Consider the following 19215-nt stretch of genomic DNA (forward strand, 5'->3'; position numbering starts at 1 on the left):
TCAAAGAAGCAGGTCTTCAAAGAGTAAAAGTGTTCCAATATGTAATAAAACTGAGGAAATTCTTAGCTCGCAGAGCCTGGTACAGTTCAGCAGAGTTATGCTAATTTAAAATAGTGACAAACTGGCCATTAATTTCTCTCTTCATGTACAGCTTTCTGTCCTGTAAGAATTACAGAAAAGTACATTAGTGTTGAAAAATACACAAACCCCTAGTGAAGTATGCATTTTATGACATTTAACTAAGCCTGTGGAAGTCCCACCTTGTAATATAATAAAAACTACTACTTGTTCTGCATTTGCCATTCATAAATCTCAAACCACCTTTCTGGAAGGCAGTATCATTGTCTTTTGACAGATGGTGAGAATAAGGAACAAGAAAGCAAAGCAATATACCCAAGATCACCCCCAAACCCACCAGCTTCCACTGCTTTTCCAGTTCAGAAATTGTATCAGGAAAAATATAAGGGCAAGGCTGCAGGGGTACTCTGAAGACTTTTCTGTCTGCAGAATTATTTAGAGGCTTTCAGCGACTTTGTGGTGAAGATAGAGGGTGATATGTGCAAGTCTGGACTGAGAGAAAAAGTTCTGCTGCTCTATACAGACTAGACCCATCCTGTTAGTCTGGATTTCAGCCACTTTCACAGAAGAGAAATAGGTTTAACAGGGGCTACTGAAGAAGGAGGAGGGAGAGCCTTAGATACATGAATCCTAAAACATACTAACCTGCTTTGTAAACTTTTTGACTCTTAAATCTGAGCTTTGGGTTTCTTGATGCAACTGATTTGTCACAAGAGCACAGCAACCCAAGTTTATCAGCACTGCTAAGAAGCAGTTATAAGTCACTACAGAAATATTTATTACCTACCGGTAACGGCGGGTAATTGCTGAAAAAATAACCAGAAAGACATGTCTATGCTCTTGTTGGAACGACTCACCATGATGTAATTCCCTAAACACCTCCACTAGGAGACAGTAGTAAAAATGTATGAACATGTTCTCCCTGTTAACATTCTTTCCTTCTCTCTCTAGTATAGCTGAAAAAACCAGCAATGTGCACCCATAAATTCTCTACAAAACAAAATCAGTTGTTTCAAGTGGACACAGCAATGCAGAAGGACATTTTAGAAAGTCCTGTAACCTGTAAGCATACTGAATTTTTTTCATATTCTGTTGTCAAGGAATTTAATTCACAAACACTTCATTTGTATTTAAATGTGTTAATACAGAAATGGAGCAAATTCTGCAACCACTGTGGTTGTCAAACCGATAGAAAAGCTTCTGATGGAATAATGCTAAGCCCCTGTTTTGGGTAATATTCATCCAATATTTGGGACAGCTCTGAAGAACTTAATACATCTGTTGCAGCAGTAAGAACTGACTAAAACTTAGGCTGAGGTTTTGTGAGATGCTGTGAGCCAACATCGCAGTTCACTACTGCCAAAAGGGAAGCCCCTGGTCTCCAGCTCACAGGTCCTTCTTTCCTCCCTGTTCAGGAGAGGGGGAGCAATGGCATCTCCCGGTTTCAGCATTGCCAAACCATCAGATTGGCCGAGATTTGGGCAAAAGCACAGCTGCAGAATCAGGTCTGTTACCTCTCATAAGCAAACTGTTGTCCTAACAGGGCAAGAAGGCTTTAATTACCAAACCTTCTCCCTCCTCCACTCCCCCCACAGCACACTTAGAAATTCCCAACTCATCTGGTTAGTTTCAAACCCATATTTACACCAACTGGTTAGTTTTGTTCTATTAATGTGCAGACCATTTAAACCATCTGGTTTTCCTCTAGCATGTCCTAGCCCCCTGACCCCAGTGATCTCTACATTTGAAGTTCATCCATGTCTGAAGTAACTGTTTTTAGAGGTGACAATCCCAATTATCACTTGCTGGTGTGGGCACGGTCCCAAATCATGCAATGTGGTTACATGATGCCTGTGCATCTTCTCCCCTCCACCACCTTCTGCCACATTTGAGTCAGGGCTATACAATTCCTGCTATAGATGATGCAGTGTTAGTGAAATTCACATTTTGTAACCAGAAAAAGAATCTTAAGTTCTAGTGCAATTTATTTCTCCTACACTATTCATCTAACTACAAAACTAATCTTTTTTCCAGGAATTTCCAGTCTCACAATAGAGAGTGCCTGGGTTTGGTTTCTAGGGATTCTTATGACACCATCTCAGGCCCTTACCCAGAAACCTGGGAAAATAAATTGCCCTGTCTGGGTGTTCAGAATAAGTACTTCCTCATTTAAAAAACATAATTTTGTGTAAAGTGAGTTAAATGAACAGAGTTTTATCTGGGGGGAGACCCTCTAAAACATTATCTTGGGAAACGTAAGTAATTAACAGAAAGTGAGACTGCTGTCCCCAAGGCCCAGGCCTGGCCCTGAACTTTTCCTACAGCAGCAAGGGGCAGTCAAGGTTATGGGTACTGTCCTACCCCCGTCAGTTACATCCAATTCACACAACTCATTATCTAGCCTCAAAAACCAATTTGAGGGCAGTTTAAATCTCCTGGCCCAAGTCAGAGGCACTCAGTTTGTAGTAGTGTGTGGGCTGTATGGGATCCTCAAAGACAGGTTATTCTGTCATAGGCAGCTTGGGAGCAGACAGGGGGTAGGATGAATTGTTCTGGCAGTGTAGCAGTCTGCTCCCCAACATTACATTTACCCTTCCTTAAAACTATCTGCATCCTTTTCCCCATGAATTCATAGCTTCTGAAAAAACTCACAAATTTGTTGGACATAAAGGCACTCATTCAGTGTGTAACCTGAAATTATGGTATTGCTAGGCAGAGCTTGATCTAATGTGCACACGGAGTAACTTGCACAGAGGTAGCAGAGAGACGTGTCATGTAGGCATCTCCACCACTGGTGTCAGGGAATGACCACCAAGCCTAGAAGCTTGGCACCACCCTCTTAGGGGTTGTGTTGCTTCTGTGATCTTTTCTACCCATCCCCAATCAAAAGACCAGGCTTCTTTTGCCAGAGAGGAGGTGCCAGTGAAATCCCTATGTTGACAGCTGCTCCAGATGAGCTCCATCATTCTACAGCCAACTCACTGAGCCTCTTCCAGTTACCACCTCATCTTCTTTTGCCTTTCCATTGCAGACATAGTTCTGCTACCAGTCTGCTGCCAGTCCCCCCCCCTGCAATGCCAGTAGTCCAATGGGACAGTTCTTACAATTTCTTGAGAATTTTTTTTTAGAAAGAAATCAGAGACATCCTATGGGAGATATTGACTGAATATTAGGTTTTTTGAACAAGACACTTGAATCATTTAGTTTTCTGAGATGCAGACTGTAACCTGAATCAATTCACTAAAGGGAGAATATAGACTCAGTTTCTAAAAATATTATTTTTTTCTTTTAGTTTCTTTTTTTTTTTTTTTTTCCATTCTGCCTATATTTTCCTGAAGAAGGCATTTTTTACATCCTGGAACTCAGGTAAATCTCAATATAATTATATGTGAAGGAAAAGCCCATTTCTAGCCCAGGAGAAAATAAAAAATGGAAAATCAAAGGGGTTGTTGCCAAAAAGAAAAAAGTGAGAATATTTCCATACAAGGTCACAGTTACCTAAATAAATCACAGCCAGCTTCACGCTCCAGACTCTATTTATATTTTGAGCCAGGGAACATCTGTTTAATAGTGGGTGGTCATGTAACAGTTTCATAGACAGCAGAGCCATCCTAACACTCTTGGAGATGTCAGGAAGAGACTTATCCTGAAGTCACTGAGTTGCAGAGGAGTAAATGGGAGGAAAATCAGCTCCACCATTCTGGAAGTTTCTCTTCTCAGAAACCAAATAAAACTACATGTTAGGAACTACATGAAAAAATATAGATTTCCCAGGAAAATTCTTATTTAAAATATAAAGGACAATCCAGAACCCTATAGTAGTTCCTTAATAATAACTGCAGTAATTTCTGCATAAATAGATGAGAAAGACTCAAGATATGTCAATGACTTCTCAAAGTAGCAGAGTGTCATCTCCCAATGACTCCCAAAGGTTGGATGAGGAGTACAGAGAAGCCACAGACGCTGCTAGTTTTTACTTGTTCTTTACACAGGTCAGTCATCTTGGTAAAGAATTACACAGAAAATGAAAACTGTATAATTTTGGATATGGAGATAATTGAGAGCACAGACATTATTAAACATTATCATTCTCCCCAGTCTGTTGCCCACAGGCTGCTACCACTTGTAGACCCATCTGACTTCACTGACTATTGAGGCACCTTTGGACAACTATAGCTCTCTTTGCTCTTTTGTGCATACACCCTGACCATTTCCACAGCACCCCAGGAACCGAGAACGTAATCCTCAGCACCCAGTGTGCTGAGTGAGATGCCACAGGAAACAGAAGAATATGTCATTGCTGAACGTCTCCTTCTGTGTATTTGATGTGCCTCATTTATATGTCAAATAATGTTTCATTTTCTTTTGTTTAGATTCTTTCCCTGAAAGTATATGTCTACTGATTTCATTTCAGAAGGTCAGAGAAGGCAGGGCGAGGGCAGAAGTGATGCTTGTAACACAGCTGTCTTTCACTCAAAAATATTTCTATTGAAACCCTCTTCTGGAATATAAATATCCTGATCCTTGGTTTGGTCCTTTCTCTTCCTGAAGGGATCAGATCCAGCTCTGCCTCTTATCAAAGACTGTTTGTATATTTTTCATTAAACTGTCTTTGATTAAACAGTCTGTGGTAAATAGGAAAGGAGACATTTTCCAACTCTGTTGCCTCAGCTGAATGTCTCAGCTACCAGGCTGAACAGTATAGCTCTCCCATTCTAAATCTGAGTCAGGGAATCCTTTCCTATCTCATGAAAATTTCAGGCATTGAAAGCATCTAATTCCAGCAAGCCTGTTGCTATTATCTGGACAGTGGGGTTGTGCGTTAGAATCCATTTGGTTGTCTTTGAAAACTGGAAGTCCATTTTGTACAAGGCTACTCCATCAGCAGTCTGACAAAATGCTTCTAGATTGAAGGTGAAACCCTTTAGGCATGAAAATGACAACAAACTGTTCAGTGTTCTGAGGTCTGAGATATTCTGCTACTGCTACACTCAGAATTTAAGACTTCTGTTGAACTTTAAATTTCGATGTCTTCTAACTGTAGGTATAGGCAACTCCTGTAATATGAATTCTAAGGCTCATTAATCCCTACTTCTTGCTTCATTTCTTTTGTGTGGCTAAGAAACTTCATTAGGATGCCCACAATCAAGCTTCTTAAACTATGAAAAATACATTCTTGTGAAAGTCCTGTTGCACAAAACAATTCTAGGACATGGAAAAAAAGGAACTTTGCTATGAAAAGAAAAATATTTGCCCATTTTTTATGTTTCCTTTGCTGTTTCAGTTACCTGGATATGAATGGGCCTTATTGAAAAATTAATAACAAGAGCTTACATGGGAAATATCCATAGGATTTTGTATATAAACCATTCTTGTCTAAAGGGTCTGATAAAACAGCTGGTAGATATTAAGGACCAGCCTTCCTTATACACAATAAATAAGTACTATATTATGCTACAATGGTATCCTAGAATACTGTAGTAGTATTATTTTGGGCTGCATGACCATAATCTCAGTTCTTACAAAAAATCATAACTATACTCATCAATGTTAATTTAAACTGGTTGAGGATCAGACATGCAGAGTGGGGGACTTACCTTAGTTAGCTCAAATCTGAAATGCCATGATAAACAATAGGAACGGGATGTGATGCGCTTGACCTCTTTTAGATACCTACATAGGCTCAGACTACCTGCCTTCTAGCAGCCCCTGTTTCTCACCATTGACACAAAGGCATCCCAGGGTGACAGGCTCACATGCAGGCATCTGCGCTGTTGTGTCTTTCACTGTTGGTGGAAAAAACTGCAGTAGAGATTCAATGAGGGAATTTTATCAGATTCATCATTTCTGAGTAGAAGTCCAGCAAAAGGTGGGTACACATTATTTAAATTCTACTTAAACCTCAAAGTAGACAGCTGGTGCACTTCAGTACTATACAAGTAGCCCTTCTCTCCTGTCTGTGTAGGAGTTTAACGTGTACCATTACAAACCATTGTTGCGATAACAGGGATTCTCCAACCATCTGCTGTAGCCAAGTTTCAATAACCTGAGAAAGGCAGCATGACAAAATCACCCCTGACATACACTGGTGTGGTTATACCAGGGCTGATTTTGTCCCTATGCATGTCAGACAGAAGTTTATAATAAGGATTCCTTGTTCACTTCTCTGACGATCTGCTTCAACCATTCTCAGAAATAACCGTTAACAGCAGATTCACTCCCACTGCTCAGCTTCTCTTTTTCTTTTAAGCTGAACCAGACCTGACAGACAATGTAAAACCCTCAAAGTAACTCTAATCCATTTCCAAAAGATGCCTCAGACTGTACGGTAGCCCAGGATTCTGTTTTGAATAAACCCATGCTCATGCTCTTTGCAACTGAGTATTTCTAATGTAAGTGCCTGCAAGGGGGAGGAGGGGAGAGAGGCTCATTAATAATCATGATGGTTTCAGTATTGCATAACTCGGTCAATTTGATCATCCGCTGTGCTTTATCAGGTTTGTTTTATTGCAGTTTGCTTGTGTCTGTACAGTTCCCATTTTGGGGAGCTTTAGTTCCTGGGAGCTTTCATGCTATCCCCACTTCTAGCACTGTAAAACGGCGGCCTGCTGTTTTAATCACGCCTCTCTTTTTCCAGTGTTGTTTGCGCCCTGGTACAACCCATCTGCCTTGAATCTAGTGCTCCACTGGGGCTGCACACATCTGCCAGCCAGACTACCTTCGTACACAATTACTCAATCCACCGTAAGGCTCTTTAATAGGAAACAAGTGTGACAACGGCAAGCCCTTTTTTCTCTCGCTCTCCCTCTCTCTTTCCCTCTCTCCCCCTCTCTCTTTTTATTTTTTTTCTTTAAACCACATAGTCAAACCGCCCTAATAGAGATGAAGCTTGATAGATCCACCCAGGTGTAGGTGAAATGGTAGAGCCTCAAGCGTAATAGATGCCGTGCTCTTGTGCTGAAGTTCAGCACAGTGTCCTGAAGGGTTGTCTAGCAGCAGTGAGATGGGTTGCTCTTTGCACAGTTAAAAAGTCAATGAGCTTCCTCCAGCTTGCATGTATGACTAATTTAGAAAGCAACCTGGATCTAGGTGAGCGCTGCAGAACTGTCTCTTCTCTTCAGTGCACGGACAAAGCACAGCACACAGTAAGTGGAAAATTTGCGTTTACTTATTTTACTTGGGAATTAATTAACTGTGTTTACTTTTGAGGGAATCCTCTAAAGGCTGGGCAGAAATGAAGCAGAATAATGTTTGCATGCAGATCCCCTGTGCATTTCTTCCTGTTTCATTTTACACGGTGCCCTTGTCCTGCCACTTCAGCCTGATTACTCAGACCATACAGCTGGTCTGAAGCAGGTTTCTTATCTAAAACTGAGCTATATAATTATATCAGTCACACATAGGTCCTTTTCTCTATTAAGATATGTGTCTGTACAATATCTGTTTACTGAGCAGAAGTAGGATTTAATAATTTTTATTATAAAAAGCATAAATGAAAATCATTAAATGAAGAAATTAAAATACTCTAAACCTCCTCTTTTTTTTTTTTTTTTTCTTTTTTTTGAGAGGGGGGGAAGAGGAGGGAAAGGAGGAAACAAGAATTAGAAATGTTAGACATTGAGAAATAAAAGTAATTTAACACAAAAAAGAAAGCCACATTATTTTGTTTACCAAGCCATTGATTCAAATGTACTGACAATGTTGCCAAATATAAACTAACAAACTGTATCCACTACAGTGATAGGAAAGCTTGAAACAAAAAAAGAAGGTTGCTTGTCTAAAATGCAAGAGGCATATTAGAACCAGATGTATAGTATCTCAACTTTGACTCCTCAGTCTTTCATGCTTGGTTTAAAGCAGCCTTAAAATTACCTTTACTTTGCATTTACAACTTCGGATTTGCTGTTAAACTGCGCTTGAACTTGAAGTCAAGATTTGATCTTAGCACACACATATTCATCAAGCCTCCTACCAGAGTTTTACTTTGCTATTGGGAGTCTGTTTACTACTGTACCGTATATCCTGAAGCACATTAACAAGCTTGCTGTGATGGACTTTCAGGTGGAATGTCAGCCAATGTAAAAGAATGTGTCCGTTGCATATACAAAATGTTCTGTGAGAAATAAACATATGCAGTATAAAAAGGATCTGCCAGCGTCTCAAGTAGATGATGACACAGTGTAAGAATGCATACCAGAAGTATGTCTGAATTTATTTTCTGGAGGATCCAATGAGACGACACTTCTCACTTTAGGCTTAATTTATTCTGAACTATTACCCAGGTTGGTGGCTGTTGTCAACACTGGAAGTGGAACAAATGAGTCTGCATAGTTATGCCTGTAAAATGCATTCAGTAGTCTTCCTTTCTGCAGAAGAGTTATTTTCTTCACTCTTGGACAGACAAGTATATATGGTCCTTTTAATTAGCCATGGCTTTAGGCTGCTACAGTTATCCTTTGTGCATGATAGCCATTAGTCCAATCCTGCTGCTAAAAAACAACATCCAGTCTGATAACAGTAAGCTTCTAAATATGGCAATTTAAAAGGGATGAAGTTGGAAGTTTAGGAAGGTAAAACAACCAACCGGGAAGAAATATTTAGACCTGTAGTTGCTGGCATCAGACAGCGGTCAACGTCTACCCCCTACAGGGAGAGAATCTAATTTCATTGTGCCTCCTCCAGTGCATGAACACTGTAGTAGTTCAGTTCATACACTCGAGTATTGCAGTTATTCTCTGGCTCCAACAACGGCCCCTTAATGACAAGGTCACACTGTGATTAATAGAAAGTCATTTTCAAAGAACTAATAGCATAACTAATAAATAAAAGAGAGAAAATAGGCATTTTCTCTCTTTTAAATGTAACGTAGTAGAAATTGGTTTTTAGACTTTAAAAGCCATTCTCATCAGTGCTTTTCTTTCACGGTTGCAAAGTGTAAGTGTGAATTCACAAGAAACTCCTGCTTACCTTATGTCAGCTGCATAATATAAGTATCTTGAATACAACTTTGCAACATTCCATACATAATAATACTATGTAAAAGATGGTCTTAGATATTGGTACAGCTACGAGGTTAAGGTACAAGTGAGGTAATAGAGTTACAGGGGTACATTCTCCCTATCGTACTCACATCAAGTACTCTGCCAGTATTTAGATCAAACCAAATTACTCTGCTTTTTCCAGTCAACAAATTTTGAGTGATATTTTAGCCTCTGCTTTCAATGCAACTCATTGTTCTGTAAGGCATTTAGGGATAGGAAAAAAAGATGGAGATGCTACCAACTGGTAAATTTCTATTTGCATAAACACACCTGACAAAATTTATCCCAGGTTTTATCTCAGTTTAATTTAATTTATCTCAGTTTAATTCAAGAAAACTAAAAAGCGGTCATGTGTTTTGATCATACATACTGTGTAACTATTGTTTTTTAATGTATTTTTTAGAAGTCAGACATTATGCATTTGCATGTAAGTTACAGTATCATCTACTAATTTGTATTGCATTTTTGCAATAGAACAACCTTTAAATATTTTAGATAAGCATCATGTGATACTTTTTCTATTTGTTTATTATGACTGTGAGTTTTAAGTGTATGCAGTGCAACCACCTAATCTACTTTTCACTCTTTCACCATCTTTCTGATATACACACGCACATATACGCACATATACTCACAAGAAATGTTATGTCCTACGTCTTCTCCCCACTTTGCAATGGATCTTTAGATCCTTCAAGTCCTCTTCTGTTGGCTTCGGTGCCTAAATAATTTGAACATAAATAATATGGTATTTCCGTATTATAGAGCCTAATCCTGACCTCAGCTACAACTCATGAGTGTAACGGAGTTCTGGGTTTATGCATAAACTTGATTGCCATTACCCTTACCCAAAAAAGAGCAAGTAAGTAATATGTTGAGCAACAATGTTTATTTCTGATATTAGTGCTGACAGTGTACTTTACAGCAATATGTCAGTTACTGGAATTATGATGTTGTCCACTTTTACAATTAATTTGGTGTGTGAAAAAAAAATAAAAATAAGGATCTGAAAAAATATCCAGATCTGAAAGCACAAGTTATTCAACTGGATGTTCAGACCTAAGTTTGTCTTCATTAGGCCTTTTGTTTAAATGTATGAATACAACCCTAGGAGACTTGGTTTAGGCGTAGGCATTTGAGATTTTTAGCTGTATGAGTTCCATGTTCAACCAAGAGTCCAACAGCAAATTGACAGTTATACTTTAGATTTATAATGGAAGCATAGTGTCTATCACTTCATTAATCTATAATAATAAAGAATTTGTTAATTAACCGTAGTCATTTTGAAAATATTTTTTAATAGACATAATTTGACTGTATTGTTTACTGACAAAACTTCACTGAAGACATTATGAAGCAAGTCTTCTTTCTTTCTATAACTAACATTTCTACAGAAGGCTTTAATTTTACTCCCATTTGCTAGTGTAGTAGAAGCTATAGGTATTGTATGACACAATGAATCCTATATTATCTTCTTTGATACTATTACTCATGGCTGCTAAAGATTTAATGAGACTTAAACTGAAAAAGATGTAGAAAAAATGCTTATAGGCATAAAAATGTGTTACTGATGAGCATCAAAAGATTACCAGGACATTAGCTAGGGTTACAGGAAAACCTCAAATTGTGTATGTTCCACAAATCAAAAATATTTTCCATGAGCAATCATTGAAAAAAGTTTCTCTTCATCTGTCTTATTATTCTTCATAAAAAGCATCAATTGTAAGCTAGTTCAGATCTTCATTCTGCTAAGGCAAACATACTGCAAGTCTAGTTAGCAAGCATTGCCAGTGTTATTTACATTAAAATCACACCAATTATTTACACCAATACACTACAGATTTGCAAATTTTACTTTCCTAAATCTTGGTTACTTCTCTGAGTTTAGGAAGAAGTTAACATAATTTGGTTTTCATTCTTCTTACATTAAGTAAGTATCAATGCTAATTTGATGCATGAGCTGTTACTTAAGAGGGCAGTTTAGGTACTGCCATGGAAACTAAGCCTTTGATCTAGAAAGCTTATGTCCAGTGATAATTAGGTTTTGGTAGTGAATGTCTGACACATACTTTTTAAATAATGTTTAATACCAAGTAGGTCTGATTTAAAGATAAACCAATATTTTAGGAATCTGGATACAATAAAAGTTTTCTTGCTAATGTCTATATTAAAACTAAATCACCTCAAGTAAAAAAAAATGTTTTTCAAAATTTCTGGTGCATTCAGACAATGATACATTTTGTGTCTTTTTGCTCTGTACCAGAATGAAAGTTTTAAAATACTATAAAGCTCTTCTTTTTGCAAATTTAACTCAGTGGTATCACAATAAAGAGGTGTTGATTTGTTGATTGTTGATAATTTTATTCTTAATATATAGACTTGCAGATGCTCACATAAAGTGCTTGTATGAAATAATGCTGTCATTCTGATTTATCATTCTGATATTCTAGTACCAGTTTGTCAAGTGCTTTTTCTCATAATTACTAGTAGGTCTAGTAATTGGTGTAATGGTCTTCAACGCAGGTGAGCAGCTTAGATGCTGATGGCAGTAGATACAAATATTCAGGAATAATGGAATTAAAACTACAGGAAGAAATTGAAAATCATGCTTTTCTAGAGCCAAGCTGTGCATACCTTCTTCTTCCTATGAGGAATTGGAGTGCAAATGTTATTAAAACAACAGCAAAAGAGTACATTTTAAGAACAACATGCCTCTGTCCTTATTTTAAAAATGTGAGTTCACTTGAAATGATTAATGGGTAAGGCTTTCTAGGGTTTTTTTTACTGCTGTTCTTTAAAGGGTGATAAAGATATATGAACCCCATGATATGCACAAATCCCATGCACAATGAATACAAGTTTGCTTCAGTAGCTTATACTCTGGTGTAAAACCTCAGAAAACAGTGGTAAGGAAACCATGAATCAGAATAATTTATTTTTCATTATTTTTTTTCCTTTAAATTTAAGAGCAAAAAAAAGATTCAACTAGACAACAATAGGATTGTTTTGTGGGTTTTTTCCAAGTCTTATTTTGGATTTACTATATTAAATTCAACTCAGGTGTTATCACATTTGCTTCCCTGGAATTAACAGCAGGGCTCAATTTTTATTTTGAATGGTTTTAAAGTAACACCAGCTATGAGTTTTGCTACTCTGACAACTTTGAAATTAAAAACCTGTAAAATTGGGACAAATTGGCCAACAATACTACACATAAGAAGGGTTGAGGTCAAAAATGTGTTTGTTAAATTTCCAGAAGTTTGTGCTGGACTTTAAAAGCTCCATGAATGTAAACCAGTCTTTGAAATGTCAGCACAGCAAATTCACATAGTGCATATCACAGATGTGTGTCATACCTGTATAATAACATTAGTGTTACCCTCAAAATTTACATTGGAGAAAATGAAAGAAACATGCATGGTACAAAGTAATGTGATTTCTACTGGAAGTTTTTTTTACCTCAGTAGGGTTTCTCACAGTGCAAATAGACCATTCCTTCTGGAGAACTGATACGTGGTAAAGTTCTAGTAATGTTAGTTTTTAAATCATAGGTCTTATCCATCTACACAAACATAGATTTTCTTTTCAGTGCTATGGCAATGTGAGAAAAATACCTGTTTTTCCAAATCATGTTTTATAAAATTCCTAAAGAACTAGTTTATTAGTAGGCCCAAATATATTCCTGTTTCAAAGTAAGTCTCATAGACGACTCAGTGAGTATAGTGTCCTGGTTTAACCAGGATAGGGTTAAGTTTCCCCAGCAGTGGGGGGAGCTCTAGCCGGGTTATTCAGATACCATGCCGATGTCACATCCTGGCAGGTCACATTTTTCCTGGCGCGGAGCCGGTGCACTCGTGGTTTTGTACATCGTGCTTCAAACTGCTGTATTTGGTAGCTATTTTGCTCTGTTCATTGCTATCACTATTACTGTTATTGTTATTGTTGGGGTTTGTTGTGTTGCTATTGCATTGTTGTATTAAACCTTTCCTTATTTCAGTCTTGGGGCTTTGTATTTCACTCCCTTTGTGGGGGAGGGGCAGCGGCCGCGTGGTCTCAGACCCCGGCAGAGGCTAAACCACCACATATAGTCTGACATATCTACTGTCCTAGTTAAGATTTTGAAGAGGACAAAAGGCTCTCTATAAGGACGCAAAAGTTACAGACAAGTATGTCACCAGTCACACCTCCTCTGTCCCATGCAGGGTCTTCCACTATCATCTCAAAAAGTCTTCCTAGTCCAACCGGCACTGTCACAAAATGGGGCATTCACCTCATGATCCTGGGCATCATGCTTTAAAAATACCACTTAAGCAGCTGAAACATGGCCTTCACAATATTTCACACGTATCAAGATGTAAACAAAACAAAATAATAACCATGTTTAAAGACCATAATGATGCCACATAAAGACTTATAACTCTCCAAATAATACATAGAACAGGTGTGAACAGGGCCTGAGGGTACTGGTTTGCAGAGCTTTTCGCTCTGTAGGGCAAAGCCTATTTCTGGTTGCTTCAATCAGCAAGACAAAAAGACTCATCCCTGACAGATCTTCCACTGGGTAATGCACAGATGAAAAGTGATACAGTGCTATGGTGTTGATTTATAACAGGGACAGGATAGGACAAGACAGGACAGAACTGAAGTTACAGGGGTTATTCTACCTGAAAGACACTTCCAAACTTATTAGTGGAAAAAAGCCACCTTTAATTTAAGAGATAGTATTCATTTCCTTTTGATGAAGTAGAGATTTGAGAAGGTTGTGCAGATGGCCAGCGCTGTGGAGAACAACTCTGACAGGGCTCCTTACGCATCCTCAAGGACACAATATGCCAGCAAAACTTGATGGTCCATGGATCATTGCTTCCATGTCTTCACAGGCCAAATTTCTACAAGCTGATGAGTGTATGTGTGAGGTGGCAGAGATATACTTAACAAAGCCCTGTTTGCTATTTCATGTCATTAGTTGTGGTTCCTCAGTCCATCCATTTGTGCTGTTACAAGAAACTCCATCCAACTAGCCTCACTTGGCAGCCATTTTAACAGACTGAGAAAAAAGATTTAATGACATGTCAAGTGAGAGACTCTGTTATCACTGCAACGGTTCCCTTTACACTAGGTTTAGGGCACATTAACAGGGTATTGTGGGAAAGCAGACACAGCTGATGCCCATGCTGTATTGGATCTGTGAGAAAACAGATAACTGCTGTCTCCAGAGAGAAAATTCTGCCAAAACACACTGGCTTCCATAGCACTTGAATTTAGCGCAGAGGTTTGATTTAGCACCTTTACAAAGAGTTAAATGTATATAAACTTGCATTCATAAAAGAATACATCAATCACACTTCACATTATTAGATTTAAGATCTTGTAGGCTGCAAATTTACTTATTGTTAACATGTACCAGTATTTTCATGACCAATCACAAATTTGATGAGGGATGACAACACGCATTTACAGTAATTAATACAATCTCACAGAAAGCATGGTTTTATGAACCTGCTAATCTCAAGTGTTTAGGATTTGTTTGGGTTTAAAAATGCCAGTGGCTACTTGTCAAAATTCATTTGTAAATCAAAATTGGGTTTCAGTTCTACACCTGCAAAACAAGTGTTCAAAACTTGTAAACTTCTTCATGGATAAATTTTTTTGGCCTTCAGATACGGTGGAAAGAGTCCAAGACAATTTTTTATGGTTGAATTATAAACACTTGAAAAATAGAGGTTTTAATGAAAATGCTGACACAGCTTTAATTATTGCAGCATGAATGATTTTATTATACACTATCCACAGTGTCTATACATACAAAGTACATGCTTAGTGTTCTAATATTTCATTTAAGAAAAAAGCAATTACTTAGCAGATGTAGAGAGCTAAGCATAAATAGCCTAAACCAATACCTTTATGCTGTTTGAAAACCTATATGGAATGTTATTACCACATAAAAGGGTTTATACTTTAGACTCAAAGGTACAGAGAACCAGCTAAAGCAATAAACTGCTCTGGTGTACTTAATTAAAAAGCTTCAAGTTACTGAACTCAATTGAAAAACAGAAGGTTTGATTCTTTAAGGTAATTGTGTCCTCTTCTGTTAAGTGCTTATCAAGTGTTAAAGAATTAAAATGCCGTCCCAGCAGTTTAAATAGAGAATAATTTGCTTTTCTTCTATTGAAGGTAATTCTTTATGCTGTCAACCTAGACACATGTAATAAAATGGGCAATGTGGATATAATTGGGTGACATGGTTGGATTTAATTTACCTTTAATTAACCAGAATTGTAGAAGAAACTGGGAAATCATTATTGAGACATTTCAGAAAATACTTTTTTAATGTCAATCTCTACATAAAGCTGGAAATCTTTGCAAAGAAAAGCAGAGACCATTGCTAAGATATACTACCAGTTTATAAGGACGGAATTTCAGAGCGGGTTTTGACTCAGTCATGTGAAAGACCAACCTTCAGACTGGCTTTGTTAGTGAAGCTAGAAATATTATGAAAAAGAATGTATTTCTGTGAATTATGTTTCTACATTGCTTAGTTATAGTGTTGTTGTGCATGATCCATTTTAGAGGTCAGTGCTTTTATCTTTTTCATTTTTTTTTCTTTTTTTTCTTCTTACTAAAACAATGCTACAACTTCATGAAAATACCTCTTTTTGGAAAGTCTAGGGTTTGCATGCACTTTGCCAACAAGTGAGTGTGGAACGTATATGGCTGAATAAAGGCTCTTGTGGTTCTCTGTTTCTTGAGCCAGGTCTACATTAACCTTGGCATAGTTTGTATTGTGAGGTGATACCAGCTAAGAGGAGGCAAAGAACAGCAGTGCCTTGGGCCCCACTCCCAGGACACAGTCTGGAGCCAAATGTTGTGAGGTGGGTGGTTTGGACTCACCAAGCCAGACCCATGCTCTGCTACATGAATGTCCACCTAGAGAGAGTTGCTCACTCCCCAGACTTTATGTACAGCATCCAGCACAACACAAAGAGACTGAGAAGAAGAAATAAATCTGCTTCTACCATAAAAACATCGGAATTATTGCTTCGTTTATATATATGCTGTCTGTGTTTGAAATTCCTGTTTTACCATCTATGACATATATATAGGATTTAGCATTCAGGTAACGTGGACAACAAAACTTAAGAACAGAATTTGTCACTGTTTCAAAGGAATATGCATATTGAGGTCCTATCTGTTTCCAGCATGTTTTTATGGCTGGAAAGAAATGCAGAACAGGTAGATTTTTAATTACTCGCAGGAAAGGGGAAGAACTTGGTGACAGTCAACTATAAAGTTGTTTAACCAAACTTGCAAGGTATAAGATTTCATTTACTCTGAGTTCATTCCTATTTCAAGTCCAATAGTCACAGTAGAATTAGAACACTTGATAAAAATATCCAGGTTGCTACAACAGTTAATTATACTTTCTGAATTACTGATTTTAATTTTTCTAACTCCAGTTCCAGCCATACATTTTTGTAATGTTATTTCCCACATATTTTATAGTCCTTCTCTCATTTTTTTGTCTGAAAAAATGTGGTTTTTTTACAGATATTGGTCCCAGATTAATTTCTGGGTATATAGAGTCCTGTATATACTCACTAGGGTGAAGTAAGAGCCTCTATTGGCTGATTCACTTTTAGTTTGATACTATTGTCCTCTGGACATAAGTCTTTCCACTGAAAGATCAGTAACATCTATAGAAGGACTCTGTAGTACTCATTTCCAATCCTGAGTTGCCTCTATTAGGTGCTTCATGATACATGTGATAAATCTGGAGATAAATTCAAAGATCTTATGTTATAAATCATATTCTCCATCTCTTTGCTCACTGTCTGAAATCATCTCAAAGCATGGGCACCAGAACTGGAAACAACATCCAATGGTAGTTACACTAAGGAAAAAAAATACAGAAGTAATTTAATTTCAGTAACCCATATTTCTTTGCTTGGTTTTGATTGCAACCTTTCTCTTCATTTCAAGACAATGAAAGCAGTAACCCTATCAGTTATACTCATTTTAGAGGTGTGGTTTGATTGGTTTTTGTGTGACTCACATTTTACATCAGCTCATGTAAATTAGAATCAGGCCCTGTGTATGTAAAATTTTGGGTCTCAATGAGTTCATATTTCATTTGGTCCTAACCTTTTGCTTTAATTAACTGTATTTTGCCCATACTACATATTGCAACATGATATTTCAATCAATCTTCAAGCTAGTTTCATGAGTGGATATTATGTTTCTTCTGCATGATATATATTAGGTGAAATCAAATATAGTAAGATCCTATTTAGTTCACATTCAGAATGAATGTCTACTAAAAAATTCAGCAATCTAACTTGTAAAAATGATGCTGAATAAATTTATAAATAATTTCTTCATTATTGTCAGAATTCTGGAATACAAACTAGCAGTGGGGCAAATTTTCAATTACAGTATGAATTTTACACATACTATAAAGTAAGGAAGGGGGTAAGAGCATGATGAATTCAAGGGAGCAATATGATCTTAACATAGAAAAGAAATTTCCTGCTTTTCAGACAGGTACATTTAACAGTTGTTACTATTTCACTGTGGTCATGCATTTAAAAAAATTATGGGCACAGAAAAATAAGTAAAGCTTACTTCAGAATACTTAAAAATGAGTAAAATTTAAGTAGTGTGGCAGTCCAATATTTCATTTTCCAATAGCTACAGTGAATGTAGGAGCAGGTCAGTAACAATCTATGAATCCACCCTCCTGTTCTCAGCTGCCCTGGTGCAAATCTAGAGATGTTTCTTTCCTGCAGAGGTTAACTCCAGAGAAGAGCAATGACATCAAACCCCTGGCAAGTCTACAAGCAAAAAGCAAGTCAAGCCTGAAAACAATGAAAACAGATAGAAAAGGGGCCAATTAGTCATATCACTGATAAAATTAAATATGACACAAATAGAGTTAATTATGTCCTTGCTCTCAATTCAGATTTTATTAGTTTAGGAGCCCTTGGAGGTAGCCTAAATTATATATATTGTGTTTAGTTTGATGGGATTTTTTTCCCTGTTTGCTTTATGGCCTCATGGGCTAGATCCGCAGCTGGCACAAATAAGAGTTGTTATTACCTTCAGTAGGACTGGGAACATTTACACAGTGGAGGAGCAGGCACTGCAGCTAGATTTGCTGGCTGACTAACCAGATCCTTGGATAGTTTTGGGGGGTTTTTTTCTTCTTTTTCTTCTTGTTTTTTAAACATATGAAAGCATTTAGGGGTTAATCTCACAGCATTTCTCTGCAAGCTTTAGAAAAGTGAATATTACCATACAATTGCCATGCTAACAACTTTCTCAGTCTTTGTAAAACATATGAAAAACGGAGTGGGAAAAAAAAAAAAAAAACACCCTCCTTTATTCTGCAGCAGTGCAAATGTGCTCTGTAGTGCAGCCCTGATTTCCCAGTTTCCAGATCCTGGAACTACTTAAAGTTCACCACGGTCCTTCATTTAGCCTATGCCTTTCCCATACAAACAGAAACATGGACATGTAGGGGATGGTATGTATCCAGATCTTGTAATAGTATGAAATAGCTCTCTTTTATTATGCCTGTAGCATAGCACATGGTGCAAGGAATAATAGGTCTCAGCTGGCACTTTAGTAATACTAGTTATAATTACACCCCTGAAAGATGCATTAAAAGAACATTATTATTATGGTGGAGTTAATCACTTTGCTGTTGCAATATGCTGGAATCAGTGTCACTTGCTCACATCCCCCTCATGGCTTGCATAGCATGTGTAGCGCCAACTTTGAGAGCCGTTTTTCAGTGTTTTGTTTTCTCCTCGTCATTTCAAGGGTAGCTACAGATCATGTTGTAAATACAATAATCAAATTTGCATTGATGACAGAATTATTAATATCCCTGTGAGTCTTGCTTCTCTGTTATGTCGGTTCTTCAGAAATATGAATTTGTATGTACAACTTACTTTTGAAATAGAAGTGTGCTATTAATCTCATTTATCAGCAACATGCTCTTCCAATTGATATACATGGTACAAAATGTATACCTACATGATATTTTCAAAAGGCAATTCTTCTAACAGATTTGTTGTGTCATCAAATAATGTATAAC

At 37.4% G+C, this 19215-nt stretch overlaps 1 protein-coding gene across 4 annotated transcripts in view; it reads left to right on the forward strand.

The window, feature by feature from the left end:
* The first annotated feature begins 7120 nt into the window (after positions 1 to 7120).
* SEMA3A (semaphorin 3A) overlaps positions 7121 to 19215 on the forward strand; it is a 338890-nt gene continuing 326795 nt past the window's right edge. For 3 of the 4 annotated variants that reach the window (XM_074869850.1, XM_074869852.1, XM_074869853.1), the window contains exon 1: positions 7121 to 7223. The gene's annotated coding sequence lies outside the window, so the exon portion shown is untranslated. The remainder of the gene's footprint in view (positions 7224 to 19215) is intronic. The other variant, XM_074869851.1, reaches the window with a different exon arrangement.

This window comes from Strix uralensis, chromosome 5 (genome assembly GCF_047716275.1).
Source record: "Strix uralensis isolate ZFMK-TIS-50842 chromosome 5, bStrUra1, whole genome shotgun sequence".
In the NCBI taxonomy this organism is placed as follows: Eukaryota; Metazoa; Chordata; class Aves; order Strigiformes; family Strigidae; genus Strix; species Strix uralensis.